At 44.8% G+C, this 26,902-nt stretch overlaps 1 protein-coding gene and 1 pseudogene across 6 annotated transcripts in view; one reads left to right on the top strand and one right to left on the bottom strand.

The window, feature by feature from the left end:
• The window catches only part of PRUNE2 (prune homolog 2 with BCH domain), a 276,297-nt gene that overhangs the window by 4,447 nt on the left and 244,948 nt on the right, over positions 1 to 26,902 (top strand). The window lies entirely within an intron of this gene.
• LOC112868519 (small ribosomal subunit protein eS4, X isoform-like) lies at positions 2,377 to 7,311 on the bottom strand (annotated as a pseudogene).

Below are 26,902 nucleotides of genomic sequence, written 5' to 3'. Positions count from 1 at the left end.
ACCAGTCAGCCTTGGGTATGTGTGGGGGTGGGTGGAGGAGTGTCAGCTGCCGCAGGATGGATCCAGGCCACGTTAATGTCTCAGGAATGCTGTTTTCAAAGAAAGGGTGGGGATAGGGCGGCCACGACAGTCTGAGGGATACATCTGTCTCTTCAGCAGCGACAGCTGCAGGTGAAGTGGTCAGTTCTGCAGTGGGCATTAGTGACCATGGGGACTTCTACAGGAGAACAGTCCTGGGTGACCTGAATGTCAACGTGGACTCTGTGCTGTGTGGCACAGGGACAAGAAAGCACATTCGAAAACTCTAAAAGAACGACCGCATTAGAGTTGTAGAGGAGGTGGGGTTTTTTTAAAAAAGAAAGAAACACATTGCCGTGCGTCTACAGAGGCATCATCTTGACGCTGGAGGAATCTATTCCTGATTCTTTTATGGGAAGAAGAGCTGTCCATGTTGCAGATGACTGTTGCAGGTATTGGAGGGGGCCGCTGTGGAAAGGGCTAGGGGTGATGGAACTGCCGCCACAGCAGTTTCACTTGGGGAGCTGAGCTCATTCTGACCACAGGCCACGGGATCAGCTCTCTCCCCATCCATAAGCGAGGGCTGGTGCACTTGAGACTTTGCCAGAGCCTTCCAGAGCAGGGAAGGAGACTCGGGAATCCAAAGCACTTCTGTGAATGTGGTGCCAGTCCCTTCAGGGCTGATGAGGAAAAAAGCCCACGATCGATCGCTTTAGTCCTGGAGTCAGTTGCATTTCTCACTGCCGCAGCTTTCAGACCCAGGGCTGTGGGTTATCCAGCCCCGGGGCCTGCAGAGAAGAGTCAGACTTTTTCAGTGTAAATCTCACGGTGGATTGGTCTGCCTCAAAGGTAAAGGATTGGTCCCTGCCATTCAGACAGCACCTTGGGTCTTGAAGGATGTGATTAGGTAAGCAAGGACACCATTTAATTAAGGAGTTGGGAACATTTTATGCTAACTAGGTAAAAAAAGGCGACAGCTTTGGAATAACCTGTTTATTTCCATTTGTAACATTTGTTTGGGCAGATGTTAACGTTGTGTGGGGTTTGGCCGACCAGTCTGGAGAGCTCTTGTAAGCAATGGTGGCTCGGGGATAGAGGCATCACTCTCCCTGGACATCCTCTCCTCCCTGGTGTGCTAGTTGAGCAGTGAAAAGGGGGAGGGAGAACTACCCGGGTCTGCAAAAGATGAAGGCTGCCAAAGAGGAAAGACCATCTGGGGACCCGAGAAATAAAGTGCATGGTGTTGACTTGGTCATTGATTCTGTGCGGACCGTGGGGTTTGTGGTAGAGTCATAGAGTTTGGAGTCTTCTTTGAACAGAAACTGGGGAGGGGCATTCACATTCAGGCGGCAGCATTCGCATGGAGTTTGATATGACTGGCACCCTCTGGGTTCGTGCAGTACACAACTTGCACAACCGTACATGGCTTCCCTGCCTCAGATCCTGGAGTAGCCCGCTCAGAATCTCTGGCACTGTGCCAAATCCATTTCTGTCTGAGCCCTGTGGCTTTGGGCTTTGGTTTCTAGGGGAGGTATCTTTCTCCTTAAGAGATCTTGAGAGGCAAGCTGGGTGCTAGATTGCTCTGAAAAATCCGACCCACAAAGCCCGGGTTAGAAAAACTAAGCTGGTAACACAGTCTTGGGTTTTTAATCTGAAAAAAAAAATGGAATAGTGATACCCACTCTGCAGGTTTATTGTAAAGCCAAAACGACGTATCTACAGCCTTCAGCGTAGAACCTGGCTGCTTCTGTCTCAGCGAATGGCGTTTGTTGCTCATCCAGTTTGCCCAGCTGGAAACTTCCTTTTCCTTCATCCCACCCCCACCCACCCTGCCCCTGGCATCACTAACTCATCGGGATGGCTGCGCTGGCGGGCTCACCGGTCTCCTGTAAACCACTCTCCCGCCGCTGCCAGGGAGATCCTTGTGAAAGCGTCTTCTGCACCTCCAGAAACCTCGTGACCTTTCCATTGCTCTTTGTAGAACAATAGCACTCTTAGCAAGACCCCGGGATCTGGCCCAATGTGTCGCTCAGACTCTTGTGGCTTCTCCTCTTGCCCCCTTTGGCATAAAAAACCCTGCCCCTTCTTCAGGTTAGGTGAAGAAAGGAAGTCTCACCGAAGGACCCTTCCCCATCCCCCCTGCCTCATTTCATGAGTATAGGTTGGGTTTTTTGGTCATGATTTTGGATCACTTACCTCAGCGTGTCGTTATATTTCTATTGGGCATGTTTGTCTGATTCATCAGAGTAAAAAATAGGTCTCTGTATGATTTTGTCCACCACTGTATATCAGGGCCTGGTGCAATGCCTGATATTTAGTAAGCTGTTTCTTTTGGCAATCAGTCATGCCATATTAATGCTAATTAAGGACAAAGAGCCTTCCGAGTATGTCATCTAGAGACCCGTTCACCCCTTGCTCTGTTTGGCTGTTCTGTTTGCCAGTCTCCAGATTAATCTGAATGGCAGCATTCACTTTGACGAGGGGCTCAGGGCAGCAGATGGTTCAAGCGTCACGGGTCACCAGATCAGGGATTCCTTTTATGTTCACAAAGATCTTTGTCGCTTTGCACAACCTGTACTTGGCCTCGTCAGGTGTAATAGGAGGAACAGCAAAGCAACCCTTGGTGTCACAGATCAGACAGAAATTCTCTTTGGTCTTGTCAGTGCTGATGACATCCATCAGCAGAGTGGGCTGTCACTTTGGATCTTGCCATTAGTCTTTTTTTTTTTTTAAGTTTATGTTTCTTTATTTTTGAGACAGAGAGAAACAGAGCACGCGTGGGTGAGGGGCAGAGAGAGAGGGAGACACAGAATCCGAGGCAGGCTCCAGGCTCCTCCGAGCTGTCAGCACAGAGCCGGACCTGGGGCTCGAACCCACGAACCGTGGGATCATGACCTGAGCCGAAGTCGGATGCTTAACTGACTGAGCCACCCCGGGCGCCCCAGGATCTCGCCATTAATCTTAATGAACCACTGCGTGCGGATCTTCTTTCCTTAATTTCCTGTTAGGGCAGACTGAAGTCTGTTCCTTAGAAGGAGACGAGGGAGGATGTTCTCTCGGCTCGTGGGGACCGGTAGATGGACCAGGAGCAAACACATCGGTCAGTTGTTCCAGCCTCCAATGCTTTGGAGCCTCAACAGGCTTCAGATGCTTCTTGGGACCGTGAGCCACGCTTGTACTAGACATAAAAAGAACAAAGTGTTTTTAGCATGAACGAAGACGTAGGGCAAGAGGCTTGCGCAAATCATACCGCATTGTAGTGGCTCAATAAAAACTAGTAAGTGGGTGGACAGGTGCAGATTCAGAGTGACCTGTATCTGAAGAGGGCAGGTGCCAGCACGCACACACCCAGGTTGGTTTACTAGAAGGAGGTGAGAAACATTAAGGTCAAGGAGTGCCACACAACACTTTGCACGTAGTGTGTACTTCATATAAAATGTTACTAAAGACTAACGAGGCTAGTTTTTAGGCATACCTGCTTGGAATCTGCAAATATTGGTTGAATTAAAGCATGAGTGGATTGGAGAGAGGCAGGGAAGGGAATGGGCCACTAAAAGCATCTGCAAAACCACACTGGGTGGATCAGCAAACAGAGCTTCTCGGTGCCTTGGATCTTCCTCTGTGTGGTTCAAAGACTAAAAGTTAGGCTCAATCTTAACTACCACACCAAGTCTGCCCAGCCTATTCTGCTGCCTCTAACATCTAATATCATGAGATAGGTTGGCAGGGAAGCTTTTTAGAGGCCTTGAGATGAAAGGTGCAGGCATTCCAGACGAGATCCATTAGTATTTCTGTCCAGTCCTGAGACCGCAGACTTATGCAGGGGATGAACCCATGCGCCGTCCTGGGGCAGACGCCTTGTCCGGCCGGCATGCTGTTTGCGGTAGAACATGATTATGGTCTTCTATTTCATCTAACTCTCAGGGATGTGACCAACTTTCCCAGGTATTCTTATTAGCCTGTCATGTAAGAGTCTTCTTGACATGATGGTGTCCAGAAAAATTGCGTTATCTTTGACTCCATGCGCTTTCTAGTTCTTGCTTTGGCTTCCAGGAAGCACAAAGTTATGTTTATGCTTATTCCTTAGCCTTGTGTTTCTTTTTTTAATTTCTTTATTTTTTTATTAAATTTTTTTAACGTTTATTTATTATTGAGAGAGAGCACGAGCAGGGGAGGGGCAGAGCGAGGGGGAGACACAGAATCCGAAGCAGGCTCCAGGCTCCGAGCTGTCAGCCCAGAGCCCGACACGGGGCTCGAACTCACACACTGTGAGTGAGATCATGACCTGAGCCAAAGGCTGACGCTTAACCAACTGAGCCACCCAGGCGCCCCTATATTTCTTTTTTTTTAAATGTTTGTTTATTTATTTTTGAGAGAGAGAGTGTGTGCGAGGGAGGGGCAGGGAGAGAGGGAGAATCCCAAGCAGGCTCTGTGCTGCCAGAACAGAGCCCGATGCGGGGCTCTATCTCCCAAACCGTGAGATCATGACCTGAACCAAGATCAAGTGTTTCCTATTTTTATTGCTTAGCTTCTATCCTGTTATTATACTTGTTTTATTGTGGGTTGTTTTTTTTTTTTTTTTTCTCGATGTGTTTTTTTTATTACAAGCAGCCCACCCTTTTGGGCCTTGGCAAGAATAAATAAATCCCTTTTCTGATAATGTATACTATCATGAACGTATTTTGGCAACAGGTCTGGTGTAATCCAAGGTTTATCTACTCACATATGGGAATTAGCTTTCTTCATGATTGTGCATATTGTGTGGGGGCTTCCAAACAGGTGGTTGAAATTAGACGTCAGCACCATCAAAACAGTATCTGTGTTCTCATCCTTAATGACAGCTGCCTTCCCTGGGAGCAACAGTGATCACACATTCCTGTACCTGAGCCGGTAACCTGGAGCCCAGGAAGCAGCCCGTAGTAGAACTGCCTGCCTAAGGAGATTTACAAAGAATTTCATAGAGCGTTTTGGGATTTGGAGGAACCTGGGAGATACCACTGTCTTCCTCATCACTTCTTTCCCCTCAATGCTGCACGGCGTGGTAGCTCATGGCCTGATTTCAGAGTCTGCCTTTGCCGTTTTTATTTGCCGGGCAGGCAGCTTCGGTCACTTAGCCTCACCGAGTCTCGGTTTGCTCATCTATAAAATGAGAACGACATTAGCACTCCTCTCTTAGGGCTGCTGCAGGTGTGCATGGTCCTGAGGTGAGAATATGCTCTCCATCTGTAGTCCTAAGGACACAAAAGAGACCACTGGGGGATCAGAGAGCCAGGAAGCCTTACTGACATTTTATAGGAACAGGGACAGTCCTTAGCTCCCTTTAGTTCACCTAAAATTTGGTGAATATCCATCTTCCTTCTAAGAGATAGATGTTTTTCACTTACTGTGCACAATGGTCTGGTGAAGTAGCTAGCGGTCCGCTTTTGCGGTTGAGCAAACTGAGCCTTAGTGAGGCGGGGAGTTTGCCCAAGTTCTCACTGCCAATGAAAAGCAGAGCCAGAGTTTGCTCCCAGATCAGCGGACTCCAGTTCCAGGACTCTCTTCTTATAGCCTAAGTGCCTTTTCCCACCTGATCTCCTGGAACACTTAATTCCCTTTCAATTAAGAGTGGACAACTTGACAGGTTAATAGGAGGGTTGGATGGTAAGTTCACTTTGACCCGAGAGGGGTTTATTTCTGTGTTGACTGTTTTATATTATTAAAAGCCCTTGGACGGCTGAGTAATCAACTAATGTTATTGAGAACTAGCTATGAAAAAAATATGTGGTTCGGCTGTCTGTGATTTGCTTGAACAAGTTGGGAGATTTTCTCACTGTATACCCATGCAAAAGGAATATAAAATACTGATGAACCATTTGGAAAATTGGTGTGTGCCTTGCTTTTACAGTGGTCAGAAATGTGGGAATTTAGTGAATTTTTATTTTTATTTTATTTTATTTTATTTTATTTTATTTTATTTTATTTTAAAGTTTATTTTTATTTATTTTGAGAGAGAGATAGTGAGCAGGGGAGGGGCAGAGAGAGAGAGAGAGAGAGGGAGGGAGGGAGGGAGAGAGGGAATCCCAAGCAGGCTCCACGCTATCAGCACAGAGCCCGATGCTGGACTTGAACTCATGAGCCGTGAGATCATGACCTGAAATCAAGAGTCGGACACTTAGTGGACGGAGCCACCCTGGTGCCCTGAGAATTTAGTGAATTTGTAATAAGGAGAATACATTTCAAAAAAGTTTGAAGTTGCCCCTTACTTACCATCAGGGTTGTTGGCACAACTTTTGGTTTTGCAGATTTCTTCTTAGTCTCTTGCTGGAGGACTTAAGGATTATTTTGGTCGATTGATTGGCTGATGATTGGCACAGTGGGGTGGCTCTCCCCAGTGACACAGCTAGTGAGAAGACCTCAAGTTGGGAGACAGCTGTCATTCCTGCCAAGTCTGTTTTTGGCTCTTGAGTCCACTGGCTTAGCAGTGCCCTAGAAAACTGCTGGTTATACTCGAGACACATAGGGGTGAAGGAAAGGGGAAGAAAGAAAAGAAGGAAGGTGGAGGTGGGATTGGAAGGAACCAGGAGAGAAGAGAAGGATCTGGGGGGGTGGACACAGGGAAACGTGGTGAGGCGTAGGAGAACATCCTTCCAAAACCCAGGGCGGAATGAATTGGAGTTCACTCGTCTGGCATCATCAGCCAACCCTCCGTCTCCTGAAAGATGGAATTCTGCAAGAGCAGCTTTTCTTTAGGGAGCCAAAATTGATGACCGAAAGCACATCTTTACGAATAAAGAAGATGCGTGCACACAAATGAGCAAATAAGCCAAAAGCAGAACCAGACCTGTCAATACAGAGGACGAACTGGTGGTTGTCAGAAGGAAGGGGGGTGGGGGGGATGGGCAAAACGGGTGGAGGCGAGTGGGAGACGCAGGCTTCCAGTTATGGGATGAATACGCCCCGGGAATAAAAGGTACAGCGTGGGGTACGTGGTCGGTGATATCGTAGCAGGGTTGTACGGTGACAGATGTTAGCTCCACTTGTGAGTGCAGCATAACCACACGGTTGTCAAATCACTATCCTGTGCACCGGAAACGAATATGACATTGTATGTCGACTACACTCAAGTAAAAAAAGTAAAAAAAGAAAACATATCTTTTAAAGGTCTTTTTTTTTTTTTTTTTCTCACGGGAAAATATCCTAAACTCGCTCCCTCTCTGAGCCTATTTGTAAGGCGACATCTGTAAAACACTCACAGCAATGCTGGGAACACAGCAACGACTCCCGAATGTTAGCCATCACCATCATCGTCATCATCGTCATCATCATCATCATCATCATCATCATCATCATCATCACTTAGTCTGTGCTTTGACAAGATATTCACAAGCTTGATTTTCTCAGAGTGCGGTGATGGGAGAAGGGGTTGCCAAAGGCTGTAATTGCTGATGACTTACAGGGGAGGAATTGCCCAAACAAAACCAAAATCAAACAGAATCTACAAGACGCAGACCGAGGCCCTCAATAAGTGTCATTCCATCTGGAGTCGGGGAAACAGTTCTGAACATCTGTGCGGTGTCTGTGGCTATCACATCACTGGTTTTCACAGTGATAACCCTGAGTAAGCAAGGAGGAGAGGTCACGTAAGCCCAGTGTCCTGCTTGAGAAAACAGGTGGGGTGTGCAGGCGGTTTCCGAACAATTTCTAACTCCGATCATTCAAATAGAAAAGAAAATAGAAAGGAAATTGTCCCATGGAGGGTAAGCTTCGGTTGTCTGGAGAAGCCTCTCGCACAGGAGACCTCGTTCTTATGGGAAGCCAGATAATGTGAAATGTCATGGTTTTTATAACAAGTGATCATGAGTCAGGAGGGAGGGTGACGGTGCTAAAAATGTGAGCCTGATGTGAGGAGGCAGAAATAGGCCCATGGCATGTAGAAGATGCAAAAAAAAAAGGCCGCTCCTCGCGCCCCGCTCCCGTCCTGAGCTGGGAACTAAAGCTGGCTCTGGACTCCACAAAAAAGCTGCAGCGGTGTAGACGAAGATCCCTGAGAACAGCCCCAGGGGGAGGGGCGGCTACTGATAGACCTTCAATTATTTGGAAGGATTTTGTGGGAGAGCTCTCATTTTCAGAAAGCATTTCTTTCCCTCGCTCAAACAAAAACAAAAACAAAACAAAACCCAGGACTTATAGGATAAGTGGCTTTAAAAAAAAAAAAGAAAAGAAGATGCCCATCCATTCAGTGAGGTCCAATTGTCGTGAAAATGATCTATCAGTTAATTGAAGGGTGCGAAAAAGAAAGGCGTGGGCCTGCATCTTGGCTCCCCAAAATGGAAAAGAACAGAGGCAGAGGTTCATCCCGAATGTAGGGGCATTTTGCTTGGCTTTGCACTCTTCATGGGTTTTCTCCAGCAAGGGGTCAGTGGCGCTGGCCAGATCAGCACCTGGCCCTGGGAAGACAGAAGTGTCACGGCAGGTGGACAGATCAGCGGGTCCTCTGCCACGGGTGTGTCTGAGAGGGCACACGTCTGCCTGCTCCCTGGGAGGGCAGTGTCCCCGGGGCCCTTCTCCAGGGACACAAGGGGGCAAGCCTCTCTTTGCCCCCAACTTCTCTGCTCCTTTTTTTCCCCCCATTTCTCTTGAGAAATAATTGGCATCCATCACTTTAGCAGGATGGTTTGGTTTACTGTATTCTAAGAGGATTGCCGCTGTAGGTTCTGCGAACATCCATGGTCTTTTACAGATCCAAGAAAAAGAAAAGAATGAATAAAGGGGGACATTTTCTCCTTGTGATGAGAACTCTCAGGCTTACTCTCTTAACGACTTTTCTATATATGGCGTGGCAGCATTAGCTCTGGTCTTATCATGTTGTACATTATTAAGTCTGTGCAGCTTTAACACTTCTGTCTTCCGCCCGGCCCTGAGCGGCCTCGTTTGGCGTGTGCGCGGTGCCTCCTGACCAAAATACTAGGTAGGACTCTCTCACCCTTTGACAGCTGCAATAAAAACAGACTCGCAGAGCTGGATCCTTTCAGGGAAAGGTGAACGGTATTTCAACTCATCCTTGTGGATTAATACAAGCCTAAACTTTGATTCAGATTTTGTTTTATCTTTTGAGGATTTACCAAGAGCACTGGGAGGACTCATTTGGGTCTCTTCCTTTTTAGATTGTAGGCAAATGAAAGCGTGGCCTTAGGAAATGTGTACAGGTCGTGGAAAAAGATAAACAGGAAGGAGAATTGTATTCGCTAGCTGAATATTTCTTCTATTATTTAATTGTGAATTTGCTTCGTAAGACCCTAACGTAATAAAGCCGTGCACAAAACAAAGCATCTTCATTGGTCTGGAACTGATGGCATGCTTTCCACTTGGCTGACATCCCTGGAGCGCTAGGTCTCTTGGCTCCACTCTCTAAAAAAAATTCAGACATAAACTCACTGTAGTGGATGCAGAGCAAAATGCCATCCCAGAACTGGCTTTTAAAACACTTTGAAAAATTCATTAGCCTCCAGCGTTATTAGGTCACTCTGAGCCATATGGGGGGGAGGTGGTGGGGAGAGAAATGTACTTCTTGCTTGTATGGAATTATTTCATGCCGAAATAGCCTTCTCGGCAAGCATGACATTGCTGTAAAGACCAGTTAACACTCGTAGGGTTTCAGATGCCAGCATCTACACAGCTCTGATGAATCCCATAAACACTGAGCCATGCGTATTACTACTAGCCCCTTCGTTGGACTTTTACTTTCAGCGTGGTTCATATTCGGCCACCCCGATCGCTCTTGTCACTCTGGACATACCCTGACCCGTCACTTCAGCGAGCGGTGTGGAAACAGGCATCGGGATTCCATGTGTTTAAACACAGCATTCTACAGCCATAGTCTTTTGTGAGTGATTTCTTGCTTTGAAACTGTTAGTTATTGGGGCGCCTGGGTGGCGCAGTCGGTTGAGCGTCCGACTTCAGCCAGGTCACGATCTCGCGGTCCGTGAGTTCGAGCCCCGCGTCAGGCTCTGGGCTGATGGCTCAGAGCCTGGAGCCTGTTTCCAATTCTGTATCTTCCTCTCTCTCTGCCCCTCCCCCGTTCATGCTCTGTCTCTCTCTGTCCCAAAAATAAATAAATGTTGAAAAAAAAAAAAAAAAAAAAAAAAAAAAAGAAACTGTTAGTTATTTTGCTCTCAGACCTCTAGAGTTGAAACTACTGTGAAAGCATAGAGCTTTAACATTGAAGCAGATGACTTTAGACGTCTATTTCAACCTGCTGGTATTAGGTTTCTGTCTTCATTTATTTGTGAAATAATAAATACATGTTAAAGCAAATTTGAAAAATAGAAGAAAGGTAAAAAATGAGCCATAAACACTAGAAACTAATATTAAAAATTACCCATCTTCATTCAAGCATGACCGTTGGCAATATCTTGGCAAGTCGTCGTTTTCTTAGTCTCTCTTTTCTGTGCATAGGACCAAGGTAGGATATTCATACATTTTAGTACCCTGATTTTTATTTTACTCAACATTATTCCTTAAATATTTCCCTTGTCATTGAATTGTATTTCAAATCAGCATCTTAACTAATAGCAAATGATTTGATAAAAAAGATATACTATGGTTAACATTTCGATTACCCCTCCATTTTTTTTGCTATTGTTAATTACACTGTAATTAACATTGTTTGTACCTGAAATGGTTTTATCTTGTTAAGAATCATGTCCTTAAAATAGTTTTTCAAATATGTGCTTATTAGAGCAAGAGATATAAATATTCTTAAGTTTCTTGATAAATCTTTCCACATTGATTTCGGGATGAAATGCACCAACTTTCAAGACCCAGAGAGGTTCCAAAAGATTCACTTGTCCCCTAGAATGTTGTGACAGGGTTCAGCATAGATTTCTGGTCTCTTGACACATAGGTCTGTGTTCCTGATCAATCTGAGAGGCTTTATAGTGTAGCAGGAAGAGTACTGCATAGATCTGAGCAAAACATACAGATGCGAGCCAATAATCTCAAGCTGCCTTGCTGCTAAATTAAGATGATTGTAACGCACCCTATCCCACACCAGTCATGGCTCCCATTTGAGACCATGAGGTAGAATCTGACACATCCTCTTTTTCTCTTCACTTCCTCTATTTCAGAGGCAGCAATAACTGTTCACTAGCTGCCTCGTATGGTAATTGAAGACATAGTATCACACTCGCAGAGCTGGATCCTTTCAGGGAAAGGATCTTCTCTCACCCGTGTGATCTCCCTCAGTCAGCCTTGGGTAGGACAGGTGTTATCATATCTACATCACAGGTGAGAAGAACGAGGCCAGAACAGGTAAAATGCAGCCTTGCCCGAGCACACACAGCCAGCAAGGGGCAAAGCTGGACACAGGATCCGTGTCTTCTGGTTCCCCAGCCCTTGCTTCTAGCAGTATCTTTATGAACTAAAAATTGACTCGTACTATGAAAAGGTAGTTTGAAATTCTCGCTGCGAGTCTGATGGTTCGGATTTATCTCCACGAAAGGAAGGGGCCGAGTTAAAACACGGGCACTTTTCCAAGTGAAGACTATCCAAAGGTAAAGCACATTTGTGCCGAAGCTGTGTTTCGGGAAACACACAGGAGAGCAAACCTATCGAGCTTGGGAGTTTCGTGTGATGGACTCTGATGAACAGTTTGCAGGTGTGAGATTAATGGATGTGTCATTGGTGGCAACATGCTGAGCTCCATGGGTGCTGGACACCAAGTGTCACCTGTGACGATGGGAAGGAGGTGCCCGAGAAGCGAGTCTTTGGAGGGCCTGTGAGCCTCATCTCAGGTACTGTAATGGGGCAACAGGTGACTGGATGCTGTTTATGTTGACTCCAGCTGAGAGTTCTATGTAATGAAGAGAAGAAAGTTTAATTGCTTACAACACGAGATCTTTCCCTGCTGTGGGGGAGGTATAAAGATGTCAAAGTCTCTCTCTCTCTCTCTCACTCTTTGTCTCCCCACCCTACCCCCATTATTTCCCCCGTTGAGATCATATTTATTATCCGGCCGAAGACCTAAATGCATCCCTCACTGATGCAATAGGGAGTAATTTTAGTGTAGTGTATTTAATGCTGTGTGAGCTGAATTCTTCTCTTTCAAAAAGACTCTCCCTAAGAAACACATATATTTCTGGACCAACATTTCCTATAGCCGCGGCACGACAGAGGCCACACGCTTGCTGAATGCAGTGTGCGCAAAGGTGACGACGCGTTCGACACGTTGGTCTGTGGACAGAGGTCCTAGGTCGCCTGTTTTTCCCAGTCTTCTTTCCAAAAGAAGAACTTAATGAATTCACATTGGGGAGAAAAGTGAAAAGCCAAACATTACTGGAAGGAATTTAGGGAGTTGGAGCTCAGGATTAGTCTGGGCACTCTGTATTAATACAAATTTTAGGTTTATAGGACACCAGTTGTCCTGAAAACCTAATGTGATTTTTTTTTTTTTTAAAGAGAAATCTATTGTCTACAGATGATTTGTATACAGTACGGTAATTCCTTTACAGATGTCACGTGGGAAGCTTTAATATTTGCTGAGGGAAATATACTTGGGATGAGATTTTCTTGTAAGCGCTGGGATGGGAATGAAAATCAGTGACTCTGAGAGACTTAACCGTGTAGTTGTTAAGTCATGCACATCTGCTAAATAATTAGCATGCTGTGGGGTAGGAGGTTCTGGAAGTAAATCCTTGTGTGCTATAACTCCTAGCTATCCAACTCCTTTCTGAGGACACGTCTGCATTTTTAAAAGACAAAGAGCAGAGAACGTGGAGGGCCCAATGGGAACGTTCAGGTTAAGCTAATACCTTGCCCCGACCAATATCCCTGACTGGGCTTTCTCTCTGTCTCAGTTCTTCTCAAAACATCTTTATCCTGCTTCTTACCCCTGGGCACTTAGCTGTCAGCAAAACCTACCCTTGGCCAGCAAGCGAGAGAGTAAATACCTATCAATATTTACAGTTTACATATTTTACTTCATTTGACCTTCATAGCGATACTCTGACCCAGGCATTATTATGCCCAGCGTATGGAGTAGGAAACTGAGGCTCAGAGGATCAAGTGACTTGCTGTAGGTCACATATGTAACGAATGTTAGAAATAAATTTATGGTATTCTTTAACTTTTTTTTTTAACGTTTATTGACTTTTGAGAGAGAGAGAGACAGAGTGCGAGTGGCGGAGGGGCAGAGAAAGAAGGAGACACAGAATGTGAAGCAGGCTTCCTCCAGGCTCTGCGCTGTCAGCACAGAGCCCAACTCGGGGCTCGAACTCACGAACCACGAGATCATGATCTGAGCCCAAGTCGGACGCTTAACCGACTGAACCACCCAGGAGCCCCAAGAAATAAATTTATGGTATTCTGTCCCTGAGAGCCTTAACTTGTATTTCCATCGCCATGCACCTCAGGGGCTCAATACACCGACTTCATGGGGAGTGGTCATTATAGCAGCTGTTCCTAAACTTTCTGGTGCATAAGATCTGGGGGAACCTGTTAAGAGGTAGGTTCTTTAAAAAAAAAAAATTTTTGTTTATTTATTTATTTTGAGAGAGCGACAGAGAAAGTGAGCAGGGGAGGGGCAGAGAGAGTGGGAGACACAGAATCCCAAGCCGACTCCGCACTGTCAGTGTGGAGCCCGATGTGGGGCTTGAACCCGCGAACCGTGAGATCATGACCTGAGCAGAAACCCAGAGTCAGATGCTTAACCGACTGAGCCACTCAGGCGCCTCTCCCCTTTTAAAAATTTTTTGAAGTTTATTTATTTTGAGGGAGAGCCAGAGAGTGAGCGGGGAGGGGCAGGGAGAGAGACAGACAGAGAGACAGAGAATAAGGATGCAGATTCTGATTCAGTGCGGTGGGGGGTGGGGGGACCGGGGAGCCTGCACTTCTTATGTGCTCCCAGGTGATGCTGATGCCGCTGGCCCCAGACCACAGTTTGAGTCGTGAGAGTCCAGAGTGCCACGCTGGGGGGCAGAGGGTCCCGTTCGTGGCCCCTCTCAGGGGGTGCTGGGATCTGGAGAGGGCGGTCCCCAACTGTAAGGGGGTGTTTCCCCTCTAAGGAGGTGCTGCCTCACTGCACTTCCCTGCGGGCAGCGGGTACCGTCCCATCACACTGAGGCGGCGATGTGCAAGGCGCCGGGCGTGCCGTCTCCTAAACTGTTACAATCTAAGGAGAAGGAGGCAGTCTTTTGTGCTCGGATTTCGGATGGCAGAAGAATGGTATGGGAGGAAGAAGGATCCCTCTGCAGTCGCACCACAAACACAGCCGTCCGTTCTAATAACTCGTAAGGCAGGCAGTGCACGAAGTGCCTGTTTCTGATGTGTGTTGCTGTTAAAATGGTTTTGCCAATAAGAAAACACTGGAGCCTCCTGGCTGCACGGTGCCTAGCGGAGGAGGGGACCATAGAGAAATATGCTGCTGCGCCTTAAGGCGGGCGAGGGAGGACAGACCTGGAGGAAGTGATAATGTCTTAAGAAGTGCGGGACTCTTAACCAGGTCCTTTGAATTACGTCAGGGGGAAAGCGCGGTGTGGCCCTTTCCCCCAAGGACTTGTTGCAGGAGACGATGTTGGAATCAAACTTCTTTTTTTTTTTTTTCTATTAGAAAACCATCCACAGTTCCCCTCGCCACTGTCTGGTTTCTGTCTCTTTGTCTAAATTATCGTTAATTTTTCTTGTCTTTATGTGATATCCTCTTTCAGACAGTCCCTTGGCATCTGGTGCTGGCCTGCTTTCTGTTTCGTGGCTGTTTGTCCCCCTCCACGTGGTTACTGGTGCGCCTTTGTACGTGACGCTTGGTGATGGGCGGTGTCCTTTATCACTTATGCCCTTCCTCCTTTGTTGATGGCTTTTGCTTAGTCACCCTCCTCTGATGTGTCCTTTGTTCGCACTCTGTTTCCTACAGCCTCTTTACCCTTCCTTGTCCAATCCCTCTTCATCCTTAATACAGGATTCTGTTTCTGTCAATGCAGTGGGGGAGCCCAGCGTGGCCGGCGGACTCTCAACGTAGTTTGGGGGTGCTCAGCAGACGTCTTCAAGTGTTTAGGTGTCGTTTTCGGGTCCCATTCTGTATCAATCACCTTTCACTAGGTTCTGCTCTGGTAGCAGAAATCCCTGGTATCCACGGCTTTCAATGACAAAGGGGTAGTTGTCAGTCAGGTTACAAGTTGCTGAGGGTCAGCTGTGGCTCCCAGAGCCTTCTTCATTCTGGGATGAAGGCCAATGGCCCAACCACGGCCTGGGGAGGCTGTTCTTGGGGCAGAAGGAGGACGAAAGCTGGTAGGGTCGAACAGTAGTTCTTTGAGCTTCCGCTCGGGCTGGACCAAGCCACTTCCGTTTGCACCTTCATCAGCCAAAGCACGTCACGTGGCTGTGCCCATTGTTGGTGGAGCAGGAAGCATATTCCACCCGCAGACAGATACCGCAAGTTCCGTGCCATTGTGTGGGGACACAGCCTTGCGTTTCTATAGGAACGAAAGTTAATGATTAGGGGTAACGTTGTAGTCTACTACGGGCTCTAAAGCTAGAATCCATCCTGTCAGGTGAACACTGCCCAGAACCACACTTACATCCTGTTAATGGTCATATCAAAAGGTAGATAACCACCCAATAAAAGCTTTGATTCAGAAACCTGAGATTCTTTGGCAGTTTCTACTATCATTTTTTAAAGTTTTTTTTTTTTTAATGTTTGTTCATATTTGGGAGACAGAGCATGAGTGGGAGAGAGGTAGAGAGAGGGAGACACAGAATCCGAAGCAGGCTCCAGGCTCCGAGCTGTCAGCACAGAGCCCCATGCGGGGCTCGAACTCGCAACCCACGAGATCGTGACACGGGCCGAAGTCGGACGCCTAACCGACTGAGCCACCCAGGCGCCCCTACAGTTCCTGATGTTATTAATCAAATGAGAATCTCTGCTAGCTATTTAGTCATCTCTCATGCCTTCAGATGAAGCTTGGGCAGGAGTCGTTTCCATGGTCACATTTGGGATAACTTTATGCTGTATCTGGGTCCCTAGTTTAGGATTGGGGGCAGCTGGCTCACCTCCTTTAGATCACCACGGAAGCATTTATGGAATAAGACTACCTTGCAAAATCCTTTAAACTCACGGTGCCTCAGTTTCTTCCTCTAAATTAGGGAATAACAATAGATCCCCCTTGTAGGAGGTCTTGAGGATTACATTAGGTAATAGATGTAAAACTCTTAGAACCGTTTGATACATATAAATATTTGAGTCTTTGATGGGTGATGATGTTGATGATGCCACCAATGGTGACTTCTACTCCTTTGGTATCTGAACTGAACAGACGATCAGACTTATGCTTCTGAGTTTAAGATTTATTTATAAGTAAATAAAATCAAAACCAACACAGAAAGTAGGGGCTTAAATTCCTGACCTCCTGTTAGACTAGCAGTAATATGTCTTGGAGAAATTAATCTCCAGACCGGATGTTCTCGCCTTGCAGTCACTGTGAGGGGCGTAAGTTGTTTAACTGTCGCATGAAGTTTTCGGTTCATTTGGTGACCGCAGTGCACCTAGGGCTGGGATGAGTGGGATAGGCTGTTGGAAAATTCCAGACAAGGTTGGAGAGGAGAGCCACAGGACTCGTGTCTGGAAGTCAGTTGGCTGGGCCCTCCAGGACTGGTCTTGGGGAAACGGGTATGCGGGTTAGCGTACGTGGGGAGCTTGCTAGGGAGGACAATGAGGCTTCCGGCCCGGATGGCTCCTTTTGTCCCATGTGCCATCAGCTCAGCCTGAGTAGCCTCAACATGAGAGGAAAGGAGCCAGGGTCATGGAGCCAGAGTGTTAAGTTCAGTGACTTCTCAGTTGTGTGAACTTGGGTGTGTGTCTTAATCTCTTTGAGCCTTGGTTTACTCATAAATGTAATATTATTTAATATTTGTCCATCCACGATCATGTGCAAGAGCATTACATATATTCCTTAAATATTCACAAAGTCATTTTACTTTCACAATAAGCCTGCTTGGTAGATACAGTTATACCCATCTTGCAGATGGGGAAGCTAAGGTAGAGAGAGGTGAGTAGCTGGCCCCCACTCACATATGTAGGAAACAGAGGAACCAGGTTTCGAGCCCAAGCAGTGTAGCTCCCAAGGCTACATTCACATCCACCATGCTTTTGAAGCTTGTTGGTGCAGTAAGAACTTGGCCTGGGGTTGCTGCTGGAAAGTAAATCTGTTCACCTCCTCCAAATCCTAGTTCACTGCCTGATTCAATAAGTAGGTGGTCAGTAAACACGTATGGCTAGTTCCCTTCTCTCCTCTTCCTTTCAGCGGTCCTGGGGGACCCGAGGAAGTAGGATTTGTGGGTGGCCAGGAATGAGATGGGAGACTGTCAGCCCAAAATTTTTCTGGGAAGGGCTTCTCATAACTCTCAAATTTACCTTGTATTTGAAAGTCCTCCTTCTGTCCTATGTACTGCGTGAAGCTTTCTTCCACTGCCCCGGCCCTTACCACACCAAGCTGGAGGGTATGACGTCATCTTGTAAAGCAAGTTCGGAATGAAAAAGGATGATAGCACAGTTCAGTGTGCTTTCCAGCCCATCATCATAGCCCCATATGCAAACCCTTTACGCCATTAACACACGGATGATCTTTATATGTATTAAAAAAAATTTTTTTTTAACATTCATTCATTTTTGAGAGGCAGAGTCAGAGCATGAGCAGGGGAGGGGCAGAGAGAGAGGGAGACGCAGAATCTGAAACAGGCTCCAGGCTCAGAGCTGTCAGCACAGAACCTGATATGGGGCTCGAACTCACAAGCTGTGAGATCATGTCCTGAGCCAAAGTTGGATGCTTGACAGGCTGAGCCACCCAGGCGCCCCTATATGTATTTTTATCTGCTTTGGGTGTCAGCTACCTTTAAAATGTCACTTATTTATTTTGCCCTTTACTCTGCATAGCATCAAATAACTTTGGGGTGAATAACCACCAAGCCAAAAGGTGTGGAGAGCAGCTGTCATGAAGGTTTTAAATATGAGACAAACCACTTCAATGATTATTTCCTTAATTCTGTCTCCTCCTCCCGGTGATTTGGTTCCAAATTGTCCCTGTGACTAAGGCATGTTCCGGAAGCAGAATTCTGTAGTGGAAAAAGAAATGGTTCCAGGGAATACTGAGGCCGGGATTATAGTGTTTTCCCTTCTACATGGGAGCAGTGTGACATTGGCAAATCACGGATCCTTTCTGGGGCACCTGGGTGGCTCAGCTGGTTGAGCATCTGACTTCAAGGTCATGATCTTGTGGTTCATGAGTTCGAGCCCTGCCTCGGGCTCTGTGCTGACAGTTCAGAGCCCGGAGCCTGCTTCGGATTCTGTGTCTCCCTCTCTCTTTGCCCCTCCCCCGCTCACGCTCTGTCTCTCTCTGTCTCTTAGAAAATGAATAGGTGTTAAAGAAAAAAATTCTGTTTTTCTGAGCTTCTGTTTCTTCTATGAGTTCAACACTTCCAAACCACGGAGTCCAGCACCTCAAGATCTCCCAAGGGAGGGGTCCATTTTAATATTTCAAACCTAATAATGCCGTGAAATGGCGAATAAAAACTTTCAAAACATGGAGTCCAGAGATCTTTGGTGGTGGGAGTTTGGGGACTAAGAATCAGTTCTTACTTATTTTTCTTACAGCGCCTTCCACGTAGTTGGGCAAATCGTTTGCATCTCCAAGCCTCAGACTGTTCATCTGTAAAGTGGGGACAATTTGGAATTCATCTTCGGGAATTCAGAAATTTGCTGTGGAGCTTAAATGACGTAGTAACTCTAAAGCACTTAGCCAATGGCACTCAATAAATTGTGGCTGTTTCCTTAGTTCTTCAGTGTGGATTCAGAATTACCCAAAGGGGCAATTAAATAATTAATTAATTTAAAATGTTGGTGTTTATTTTTGAGACAGAACGCAAGCAGGGGAGAGGCAGAGAGAGAGAGAGAGAGACGGAATCTGAAGCAGGCTCCAGGCTCCGTGCTGTCAGCACAGAGCCTGATGCGGGGCTCGAACTCATGAACTATGAGATCATGACCTGAGCCGAAGTCAGACGCTGAACCGACTGAGCCACCCAGGCGCCCCAAGGGGGTATTTTAGATTAAACTAACCCCCACTAGATTATGTCATAAGTCCATAACTCCTGGGTGGACCTGGGGTTCTTCGGGGTTGTGGTGAACTCGAGGACGAACCCGTTCATTCCCGCTTTCTGGGGAAATGTAACCCCAGTGTGATTTGCACAAGCCCTTTAGCTGAATATGCCATCAATTGGTAACATCCGGGGCCAGTCAGAAGTAGGCAAAGAGGGAGAAGAGAGAAGGGCCAGGGAAATATATGGAGACCAAAGTCCCTGCAGCAGAGTGGCCTGCCTGGTTGGTACTTGCTGTTTATGGCATACACACTCTCAATGATAATTGCTGCCATTTAACCAGGACTCACTATGTGCCAGGCACTGTACTAAGTACTTCACAGATGCCGTCTCTTTGAACTTTCTCAGCCATGATATGAGTTCTTTTTATCTATTGGCCAAAGCAAGTTACATGGCCAGTCCAATTCAAGTGGTGGAGAAATGCACTCACCCCATCTGTTGTTGTGAGGGGCTGCAAAGCATCACTGTAGGTGTGTGGATAAAGGGGCGACCATTCTTGCAATCAGTTTGCAACAGATTCTGTAGGATAAAAAGAACAGATGATCACGTATTTCCCGCGAGTAATTTCTGTGCTCAAGAAAAGGGAAATCAGCTACCGAGGGCCTCCTAGCGTCTTGTATCCCTTTCATTATGGAGAGTCCAAGAGGCAATACAAATGTGGACCAATTACATTGATATACTCAGGAGCCATCCTGCAGCTATTTGGGGAATTTTGTATTTTCTGAATTTCTTGGGGTCTCGTGTTCAAGACAAGCTCCATGAGAATGTCACTTATCTAGTATCTCAAACCTCTGCCCAGTGCTGCACAGTTTGGTGTGGTACCCAAAGCTATGAATATTTCTACCAGCCTTTTGAAGGGGAACAGAGTGAGTAATGAATCTTAACTTCTGAAAATAAGCGAGGCTACCGTTTACTGATTCATGAAAAGGGTTGGTCGGGGCCGCACATTGTTACCCAAAGGGTGAGATGATCTGTGTTAAAGGAAGTGAGATGATAAAACATGGACCCCTGGACGACTTGAGGTGATTCATTGAATTTTTTCTATATGCAAGTGACATTGGCTTCCCATCTTTAGTCAGAATTATACAGCCTTTTTTTTTTTTTTTTTTTTTTTTTGAGATTTGCTTATGTAAAAAAATGGAGTCAATTCAAATGTAAGCCAATAGAGGTGATCTATGGATAGGGAAAAAAAAAGTCTTGAACATAGTATGTAAATTATTCCTGGCGAATGGAGCCATGTTTACAAAAGCTTGGAGAGGCATCCTCTCATTCAAGGTAAGACATCTGAGGCCTGAAAGAGGAAGGAAGTTAGTTTCTGGGAGTCTCATATCTGCTAAAAAACATTATATGGGTTCTGACCCAGGCCTCCTGTCTCAAAATTCATTTCTCCCCCACTATACCAGCTCCCTATACCCTCAAAATCAACAACCTTAAACAAACAAAAAACGACTTATGTGTGCAAGCACATTTTATTAGGAAATGTTACAAAATGAATAAATTTTCCACCATTCACAATTAAGCACTTTACATATTTGGCGATGAGCATAGTGATTATAATCATCATACATCAATTAACATTCACCTCAGAATAGGGGGGAGTTGCCTCAATTTTTTTTGTAGATTCCCACTATATACAGAAATACCTTTGTGCACAGTTGAAGTCTGTAATGTACAAATACTGAAACGGATACTACCTTATAAACACATACTTGTGTATCTGTACTGGGTGAGAGTAAGATTTTCTAATTGGAGATCAGACATGTACCTTTAAAAGAGTATGTGAAGATGAATTGAAAAAGGGCTCAACAGCACTCATCATCAGGGAAAGACAAGTAAAAACCACAATGAGATCTCACCTCACACCTGTCAGAATGGCTAAAATCAACAACTCAGGCAACGACAGATGTTGGTGAGGATGCAGAGAAACAGGAACTTTTTGCACTGCTGGTGGGAATGCAAACTGGTGCAGCCACTCTGGAAAACAGTATGGAGGTTCCTCAAAAAACTAAAAATAGAACTACCCTACCACCCAGCCATTGCACTACTGGGTATTTATCCACAGGACACAGGGGTGCCGTTTCGAAGGGACACATGCACCCCCATGTTTATAGCAGCACTCTCAACAATAGCCAAAGTATGGAAAGAGACCAAATGTCCATCGATGGAAAAATGGATAAAGAAGATGTGGTACAGGGGCGCCTGGGTGGCGCAGTCGGTTAAGCGTCCGACTTCAGCCAGGTCACGATCTCGCGGTCCAGGAGTTCGAGCCCCGCGTCAGGCTCTGGGCTGATGGCTCAGAGCCTGGAGCCTGTTTCCGATTCTGTGTCTCCCTCTCTCTCTGCCCCTCCCCCGTTCATGCTCTGTCTCTCTCTGTCCCAAAAATAAATAAACGTTGAAAAAAAAAATTTAAAAAAAAAAAAAAAAAAAGAAGATGTGGTACACACACACACACACACAATGGCGTATTACTCGGCAATCAAAAAGAACGAAATCTTGCCATTTGCAACTACGTGGATGGAACTGGAAAGTATTATGCTAAGTGAAATTAGTCAGAGAAAGACAAAAACCATATGACTTCACTCATAGGAGGAAGTTAATATGCAAAACAGACGAACATAAGGGAAGGGAAGCAAAAATAATATAAAAACAGGGAGGGGGCAAAACATAAGAGACTCTTAATTATGGAGAACAAACAGAGGGTTACTGGAGGGGGTGTGGGAGGGGGGATAGGCTAAATGGGTAAGGGGCGCTAAGGAATCTACTCCTGAAATCATTGTTGCACGATGTGTTAACTAACTTGGAGGTAAATTTAAAAAAATAAATAAAGATTAAAAAAAGAGTATGTAAACATGAATATAATTAAGAACAAATATATTTGGAGTGAAGTATACGGAATCCATGCTGCAACATTGATGTACCTTGAAAATACTGTGCTAAGTGAAAGAAGCCGATTGTAAATGTCACACATTATATGGTTCCATTTACATGAAATGTCCAGAATAGGTAAATCCATAGAGGCAGATTAAAGATTGGAGATTGCCAGAGGCGGGAGCGGACAATCGGAAATGACGGCTTAATGTGTACAGGCGTCTCTTTCGAGGTCACGAAAATGTCTTGGAATTAGAGTGATAGTTGCCCAGTATTATGAATATATGAAATGCCACCAAATTTTTCACTTTAAAATGGTTAATTTTATGTTCTGTGAGTTTCACCTCGATAAAAAAAAACCCCAATATGTACATAAACATTGCTGTCCACTTATACCCATGCCCATGAATGTGAAATGTAAGGTTTAAACAAGGCTCTTTTATTAGCGTAGTGTTTCTCAACTTTTTGGTCTCAGACCCCTTTCATGCTCTTCAAAGCTATTGAAGACCACAGAAGCTTCTGTGTGTGTGTGTCATTTCTATCAGCCTTCACCACAAATATATTTCATAGTATTTTCAAACAAAAATATTTCATAATATTGGCTTCAGAATGCAACAGAAATGTCTTATGTATGCACCACATTTTTCGCAGTGTATCACGGGTGCACTTGATGCTTGAGATTTAGTTAATTTCTTTACTCTTTCATTTGAGGACATTCTTTTTTTTTAATGAAAAAATTTTTATGTTTATTTATTTATTTTTTGAGAGAGAGAGACAGAGCATGAGTGGGGGAGGGGCAGAGAGAGAGGGAGACACAGAGTCTGAAATAGGCTTCAGGCGCTGAACTATCAGCATGGAGCCTGATGTGGGGCTCGAACCCACGAACTGCGAGATCCTGACCTGAGCCGAAGTTGGCTGCTTAACCCACTGAGCCACCCAGGCACCCCTAATATTTTTAATGTTTATTTATTTTAAAAAATTTTAATGTTTATTTATTTTTGAGAGAGAGGGAGAGAGACAGAGAGAGGTGGGGTGGGGGGACAGAGAGAGGGAGAGACAGAATCTGAAGCATGCTCCAGGCTCTGAGCTTTCAGCACAGAGCCTGATGTGGGGCTCAAACTCATGAACCGTGAGATCATGACCTGAGCCAAAGTAGGATGCTTAACCGCCTGAGCCACCCTCATGTCCCTCATCGAGGACATTCTTTTTTTTCCTTTTTTTAATTTAATTTTTTATTTTTTAAAATTTACATCCAAATTAGTTAGCATATAGTGAAACAATGATTTCAGGAGTAGATTCCTTAATGCCCCTTACCCAATTAGCCCATTCCCCCTCCCACAACCCCTCCAGTAACCCTCAGTTTGTTCTCCATATTTATGAGTCTCTTCTGTTTTGCCCCCCTCCCTGTTTTTATATTATTTTTGCTTCCCTTCCCTTATGTTCATCTGTTTTGTTCATCGAGGACATTTTTTTTAACTATTTTTTTTTGTTTTTAAATATATGAAATTTATTGTCAAATTGGTTTCCATACAACACCCAGTGCTCATCCCAACAGGTGCCCTCTTCAATACCCATCACCCACCCTCCCCTCCCTCCCACCCCCCATCAGCCCTCAGTTTATTCTCAGTTTTTAAGAGTCTCTTATGCTTTGGCTCTCTCCCACTCTAACCTCTTTTTTTTTTTCCTTCCCCTCCCCCATGGGTTCCTGTTAAGTTTCTCAGGATCCACATAAGAGTGAACACATATGGCATCTGTCTTTCTCTGTATGGCTTATTTCACTTAGCATCACACTCTCCAGTTCCATCCACGTTGCTACAAAGGGCCATATTTCATTCTTTCTCATTGCCACGTATACTCCTTTGTGTATATAAACCACAATTTCTTTATCCATTCATCAGTTGATGGACATTTAGGTTCTTTCCATAATTTGGCTATTGTTGTAAGTGCTGCTATAAACATTGGGGTACAAGTGCCCCTATGCATCAGTACTCCTGTATCCCTTGGGTAAATTCCTAGCAGTGCTACTGCTGGGTCATAGGGTAGGTCTATTTTCAATTTTTTGAGGAACCTCCACACTGTTTTCCAGAGTGGCTGCACCAGTTTGCATTCCCACCAACAGTGCAAGGGTTCCCGTTTCTCCACATCCTCTCCAGCATCTATAGTCTCCTGATTTGTTCATTTTGGCCCTCTGACTGGCGTGAGGTGATATCTGAGTGTGGTTTTGATTTGTATTTCCCTGATGAGGAGTGATGTTGAGTATTTTTTCATGTGCCTGTTGGCCATCCTGATGTCTTCTTTAGAGAAGTGTCTATTCATGTTTTCTGCCCATTTCTTCACTGGAGTATTTGTTTTTCAGGTGTGGAGTTTGGTGAGCTCTTTATAGATTTTGGATACTAGCGCTTTGTCTGAAATGTCATTTGCAAATATCTTTTCCCATTCCATCGGTTGCCTTTTAGTTTTGTTGATTGTTTCCTTTGCTGTGCAGAAGCTTTTTATCTTCATGAGGTCCCAATAGTTCATTTTTGCTTTTAATTCCCTTGCCTTTGGGGATGTGTCAAGTAAGAAATTCCTATGGCTGAGGTCAGAGGGGTCTTTTCCTTTTTCTCCTCTAGGGTTTTGATGGTTTCCTGTCTCACATTCAGGTCCTTTATCCATTTTGAGTTTATTTTTGTGAATGGTGTGAGAAAGTGGTCTAGTTTCAATCTTCTGCATGTTGCTGTCCAGTTCTCCCAGCACCATTTGTTAAAGAGACTGTCTTTTTTCCATTGGATATTCTTTCCTGCTTTGTCAAAGATGAGTTGGCCATACTTTTGTGAGTCTAGTTCTGGGGTTTCTATTCTATTCCATTGGTCTATGTGTCTGTTTTTGTGCCAATACCATGCTGTCTTGGTGATTACAGCTGTGTAGTAGAGGCTAAAGTCTGGGATTGTGATGCCTCCTGCTTTGGTCTTCTTCTTCAAAATTACTTTGGCTATTCGGGGCCTTTTGTGGTTCCATATGAATTTTAGGATTGCTTGTTCTAGCTTCGAGAAGAATGCTGGTGCAATTTTGATTGGGATTGCATTGAATGTGTAGATAGCTTTGGGTAGTATTGACATGTTGACAATATTTATTCTTCCAACCCATGAGCACGGAATGTTTTTCCATTTCTTTATATCTTCTTCAGTTTCCTTCATAAGCTTTCTATAGTTTTCAGCATACAGATCTTTTACATCTTTGGTTAGATTTATTCCTAGGTATTTTATGCTTCTGTGCAATTGTGAATGGGATCAGTTTCTTTTTTTTTTTTTTTTTTTAATTTATTTTATTTTTGGGACAGAGAGAGACAGAGCATGAACGGGGGAGGGTCAGAGAGAGGGAGACACAGAATCGGAAACAGGCTCCAGGCTCCGAGCCATCAGCCCAGAGCCTGACGCGGGACTCGAACTCACGGACCGCGAGATCGTGACCTGGCTGAAGTCGGACGCTTAACCGACTGCGCCACCCAGGCGCCCCGGGATCAGTTTCTTTATTTGTCTTTCTGTTGCTTCGTTATTAGTGTATAAGAATGCAACTGATTTCTGTACATTGATTTTGTATCCTGCAACTTTGCTGAATTCATGTATCAGTTCTAGCAGACTTTTGGTGGAGTCTATCAGATTTTCCAGGTATAATATCATGTCATCTGCAAAAAGTGAAAGCCTAACTTCATCTTTGCCAATTTTGATGCCTTTTATTTCCTTTTGTTGTCTGATTGCTAATGCTAGAATTTCCAACACTATGTTAAACAACAGCGGTGAGAGTGGACATCCCTGTCGTGTTCCTGATCTCAGGGAAAAAGCTCTCAGTTTTTCCCCATTGAAGATGATGTTAGCTGTGGGCTTTTCATAAATGGCTTTTATGATGTTTAAGTATGTTCCTTCTATCCTGATTTTCTCGAGGGTTTTTATTTAGAAAGGATGCTGAATTTTGTCAAATGCTTTTTCTGCATCAATTGACAGGATCATATGGTTCTTATCTTTCCTTTTATTAATGTGATGTATCACGTTGATTGATTTGCAAATGTTGAACCAGCCCTGCATCCCAGGAATGAATCCCACTTGATCATGGTGAATAATTCTTTTTATAAGCTGTTGAATTCGATTTGCTAGTATCTTATTGAGAATTTTTGCATCCATATTCATCAGGGATATTGGCCGGTAGTTCTCTTTTTTTGCTGGGTCTCTGTCTGGTTTAGGAATCAAAGTAATGCTGGCTTCATAGAATGAGTCTGGAAGTTTTACTTCCCTTTCTATTTTTTGGAATAGCTTGAGAAGGATAGGTATTATCTCTGCTTTAAATGTCTGGTAGAACTCCCCTGGGAAGCCATCTGGTCCTGGACTCTTATTTGTTGGGAGATTTTTGATAACCGATTCAATTTCTTTGCTGGTTATGGGTCTGTTCAAGCTTTCTATTTCCTCCTGATTGAGTTTTGGAAGCATGTGGGTGTTTAAGAATTTATCCATTTCTTCCAGGTTGTCCAGTTTGTTGGCATATAGTTTTTCATAATATTCCCTGATAATTGCTTATATTTCTGAGGGATTGGTTGTATAATTCCATTTTCATTCATGATTTTATCTATTTGGGTCATCTCCCTTTTCTTTTGGAGAAGCCTGGCTAGAGGTTTATCAATTTTGTTTATTTTTTTTCAAAAAACCAACTCTTGGTTTCATTGATCTGCTCTACAGTTTTTTTTTAGATTCTATATTGTTTATTTCTGCTCTAATCTTTATTATTTCTCTTCTTCTGCTGGGTTTAGGGTGTCTTTGCTGTTCTGTTTCTATTTCCTTTAGGTGTTCTGTTAGATTTTGTATTTGGGATTTTTCTTGTTTCTTGAGATAGGCCTGGATTGCAATGTATTTTCCTCTCAGGACTGCCT

The sequence above is a fragment of the Puma concolor genome, chromosome D4, assembly GCF_028749965.1.
Source record: "Puma concolor isolate L17-30 chromosome D4, mPumCon1.1.hap2, whole genome shotgun sequence".
NCBI lineage: Eukaryota > Metazoa > Chordata > Mammalia > Carnivora > Felidae > Puma > Puma concolor.
This window is presented reverse-complemented; position numbering and strand designations above follow the sequence as displayed.